Here is a 5,000-nt window from a genome sequence, read left to right as displayed (position 1 = left end):
AGTGGCAGAGACAGAGAGTGCAGCATAGCGAGAGGGAAAGAGAGGGAGAGAGCGAGAGGATGATGTAGGTACCTGATGTAACAAAAAAAGACAGACATATGAAGTTAAGTAGAACAGTAGAATGCATCACACATAGAACAGTGTGTAAGAGGACATTTGACAGTCCTCTGAGAAGCGAAGGAAAGTAATGAAGAAGAGTAAGACGTCAAATTGTCCACAGAGGAAAAGACGAGGAGTGAAGGGCCTGTAACGGAGGGAATTACTGCAGTGGAAAAATAACCCTTCAGCGTCTTGGGGAGACAGCGTTTGACGTACCCACGGGGACAATAAAAAATGTGAGGGAGAGAGGGGAAGGTAGAAGAGGAAGGGAGGATGTACCATAGAACCCAGTCAAAACGGGAGTGGTGTGAACGGGCAAACGCCACATGGATAGGAAAAAAAGAATAATAATCATCATCCTTCCACACATTTATCCCAGGTTCAGTTAAGCCATGAGACCCGGACAGAGAAAAGGGTTTTCCGTAGGCGGACTAATCCAAGAACTGAGCAGGAGGATACTTATGTACCTGCTATAAGGTACCCCGTCTGGGGAAATAGGACGCTGGCTGGACTGACAACAGGAGGATCCCAGGGGACAGGGCTTAAAGAAGGGATAGTGGAGGCCAGCAGGGCATACTAAGCATGATGCGTCCTGTCTGGCACTAGCCTCTTCTGGGGAAGTGAGAGGCCAAGCAAAGACCGGGAGACTCAGGAGACACTATGAGGACATATAACTTAACAGGAGGTTAGGGAAGTCAGGTAGGCATGTGTTTAGATGGAAATAAGAAACACAATATAAAAAGAGACATAAAGACAGGGTGAGGCGAGGTTGAAAGAGCCCATGGTAATAAAATAAAGAGTATACGGTGTGCCAAGGACAGAGCCGCAAGTGTTTCTAAGAGGCCGTATAGGTAAGCACAGAGATGGAACGCAGACGTCGCCGGGGCAACAAGGGGCTAACCGCCTGGGGGAGGGGATGAGCACAGAGGGCAACGACCAAATAAGGAAAAGAAGCTTGCGCCCGACCAAACTAGCACCAGAGAAAAACATACCGAAAAAAATGGAAAGAAACTGGGGCATCTTTTATGTGTTCAAAAAGCTGAACATGAGAGAGGAGAGAAACCGAATGGGCAGAGAAAAGGAGATGCGGGGCTAAGAACATTCCGGATAAAGAGGCAATTATAACAGGGAAACATCCCCGGTATAGCACTGAGAGCCCAGCGAGGAGGAGATAAAGGGCCTGTGCAGGGCAGTTACAGTACAGTATATACTGAGCGGAGAGCCAAGGGAGAAGTCACAGAGACCAGTCCGGTCCGATGCGGTTTGGGAAATAGAGATAATGAGCAGACTGCACTTCAATTGGAAAGTAACGGATAATAAGAGCAGGGGAGGAAGAACCTCGCCCGATAAAGAGGTTGACAATAGATGGCCTATGTATATGAATTGGAGCTGAATGGAAAGAATGGACCTTGGGAGCGGTGACAACGTGATTAAGGGAAATGTGTGCGGTCGAGAATGGTAAATAGGATTATATATGAAGACGTAGAGCTGAACAGAGCCATGGCTTGACACGAACCTGTTCCATGCAAGACTGTAACTTTTATGCAAGTCGATATACAGATTTGGAGATCTTATAATGTGTTTAATGTTATGTGCACCCTCTAGTTTTGATTCCTTGAAGTTTACATGGAGTAATATACCCACGGCGATTTAGATCTCATTAATTGTATTATTATAATTATTATCTGTGGACTGGCATAGGTTGTTCGTGTCATTATACAGAAAATATGCTGTCTTTATTATTGAGTCTATGTTTGTTGTTTGGTTGCTGTACCCTGCATTGATTCAGCGGTGAATACAGAAACACAACTGGGTAATGTACAGAAAGGTAAATTGTTAGTGCTTTTGTCCAAGGATTATGAGATTTAGCGATATTGGGCTGCGCAATGTCAACAAATAGATATGAATTGTGCTTTGAACAACGAAAAAACACTTTATAAATTATAATATGCAGTAATTTGCACACAATGTGTTTCCTCTGTTTGCCTCTCTGAAGAGCTTTATCTATCTTACCATTGTTCAGATAGCTCTTCAACGGGACTCTTAATTGGGTTAATTCAGTATAGTTGTTCTTTATAATGTATACTGTGCTCTAAACCGAAAGGCTTTTCGAACGTGGCTCTGGATATACACTCATTACAGAGATAGTGTTTTTTGAAAAAGTGTCATTTTTTCTTGGAGTTATACGACAACATAACAGATGTGCTGATCATATTCTATTCTTCAGAGAAAGCAATGAAAGACATCAGGCTGTGTGCCACTGGCCCAAGTATTGTGCTGCGTGTGGCTGTTTCCAACACCTACCGTCAAAACCATTCACGCAACTACAGATGTCGGGCAGAGAGTGTGACCGAATCACTGAAACAGCAGTTTGAAATATAAGGAACCACAAAACAACCACTGTAGCATTTGGTTTTGGGTTTAGACATCATACTGCAGAGCACTGCCATCACTCTATTAGGAGAGACAAGGTACAAATGAGCAATTCGTAGGATGCGCTACGAAAGGTCAGCGTCAGCCGGCTCCAAGTTGAAATTGTTGACTTTGATGGTAATGTGGCAATGTTGAGAAAGCCGAGCTGTCTGCTACGCCTAGAGTAGCATCAACGCTAGGTTAGCTTTCACCGCACGCTCAACTCTAGGAAAACACTGGTAACGTTTACGCTGAAAGCACATCATGTGTTTGAGCGCTTTAGGTTTGGCTGGATTTATTGGTTATTTGGCTTTATTTTTTTGATGATGAGCAGACAATTTTATCCTATGTTTCTTACATTGAACAGAAGATACATGACATGAATTAACTTGTCGGACAAAATATTGAGACAAACATTGACGCATGCATCCTGTTCGAAACACATTTGAGTAATAAAATATAGTTCAATAACATTCACACATTGCAATATTTTTAAATTGAAAATCAAGACATATTCATTGCAGACTAGTGCTCAAATAATGACGCAATATATATATTTTAATATTTTGGTATTTATTTGTAAGGTGTATCACTTAAGTGGAGATGTCGGTAATTAAAATCCAACAGAGCAATGCCAGTCTCTCTCTTATGGAGATGTATGGATGTATGGATAAATATAGTTGATAGCTAGATGGATACATGATATATGATAATGAAACAGTCAACAATGAGGACAGAATTCCAGATGAAATGAAAACAAGAAGAGGAAGCACAATGAAGAATAAGGAGAGTGAAAAAGAGACCAAGGGAGTGGGAGAGAGATAGGGAAGAGAGAAGAGAGAGAGACAAAGAGAATGAGAGAGAGAAGGAGAGAGAGAGAGGAAAGAGAGAAGGGAGAGCGCAAGAGAATTAGAGAGAGAGAGGGATAGGGAAGAGATGAGAGAGAAGGAGAGAGAGAAGGAGAGAGAGAGAGGAAAGAGAGAAGGGAGAGCGAAAGAGAATTAGAGAGAGAGAGGGATAGGGAAGAGATGAGAGAGAAGGAGAGAGAGGGAAGAGATGAATCAGAGAGTAGGAGAGAGAGAGAGAGAGAATGAGAGAGAGAGAGAGAGAGAGAGAGAGAGAGAGAGAGAGAGAGAGAGAGAGAGAGAGAGAGAGATATAAAGAAAGAGCAAGGTTAAGAGAGTAGAGGAAGGAAAGAAAAGGTTGACTGACTGGTTCTGGTTCTGCACCAGTGGAGAAGAGTGGGATCATTCAGGGGCGTTGAGGGACAGACCCACCAGACTGTGGCCAAAAGTACACACACACACACACACACAAAAACAACAGTTTGCACAGCACTGAGGAGACACGCGTGTCTGGTGCCTTGTGTGTATGTGTCCCGGCACGTGTGTCTCTGTGTGTCTGTGTGTCTGTGTGTCTGTGTGTGTGTGTGTGTGTGTGTGTGTGTGTGTGTGTGTGTGTGTGTGTGTGTGTGTGAGTGTGTGTGTGTGTGCCACCTCATGTGACTCTAGTTCAGAATTCTGTGTCTATGGCGGCCATGGGAATGACAGTGATTGATTGCACAATCCCTCCCGATCCAGAGCTGTATATGCCCAACCTACACAGAGTTTACACACTTGGGTGCATGCCATTAAGCACACCCCGCTGTGTGGGCGTGTGTGTGTGTGTGTGTGTGTGTGTGTACACTGCAGTTGCCATTAGAGAGTTCTTCCTGGTTCACAGATAGCTAAGGTCACACACACATAAGCACGCACACACACGCACGCAAACGCGCACACCCACTGACACAGAAGGCAATTGACCTCTTTCATAAGCGCTAATGGTTGTTAATAATTAAAAATGGAGAACCACAGGGAAGAGGAAGTGGAAGAGGACCACGGTATCGGAAGGAGGACAGGATGGACAGAAAAGGAACAGGTGTTGGAACGGCATGAAGAGAATCCAAAAAAATAGAGACAATAAAGAAAAGAAAAGGCGGGAAAGAGAGAGGAGGAGGAGGGAGACGAAAGAGTAACAGGAGACAGAGGGCAAACAGAGGGACTAATCCAGAAGAAAAAGAGGACAAGAAATCGATAAGAGAGAATGTGTGTGAGTGAGCGAGCTAGAGAGAGAGAGATGGCAGCAGAGGAGGGGAAAAGGTCACAAACACCGGGAAAGCCAATACTTTGTTGTGTGTGAGTGTGTGTGCACATGCCTGCGTGGGCGAGTGCGCGCGTTTGTGTGTGCGTGCGTGTGTTTGTGCGTGTCTGTGTGTGTGCGTGCGTGCGTGGCGTTCTGCGTACATGTGCCTCCCTACAGGTCAATGCTGGCAGATTAATAACCATTTACACTCTGGCTAATGGGGACAAAGTAAGTCACCGAGTACATACCATGCCATTACCACACTCCAGGGCTAATGGAGATCCACTAAGGTAGGAGACGTTGTGTTTAAACACAGCCACCATACGAATGGCCCTGGGCATGAATCACGTTGATGGCCAGGCCTGCTA

General features: G+C 44.6%; 1 protein-coding gene across 1 annotated transcript in view; it reads right to left on the bottom strand.

Annotated features, from left to right (window-relative positions):
* The window catches only part of unc5ca (unc-5 netrin receptor Ca), a 151,508-nt gene that overhangs the window by 71,486 nt on the left and 75,022 nt on the right, over positions 1-5,000 (bottom strand). The gene's annotated exons all lie outside the window — the stretch shown is intronic.

This window comes from Pollachius pollachius (genome assembly GCF_949987615.1).
Source record: "Pollachius pollachius genome assembly, chromosome: 1".
NCBI classification, from domain to species: domain Eukaryota; kingdom Metazoa; phylum Chordata; class Actinopteri; order Gadiformes; family Gadidae; genus Pollachius; species Pollachius pollachius.
Note: the sequence above shows the minus strand (reverse complement) of the source record. Positions and strands in the feature narration are given on the sequence as shown.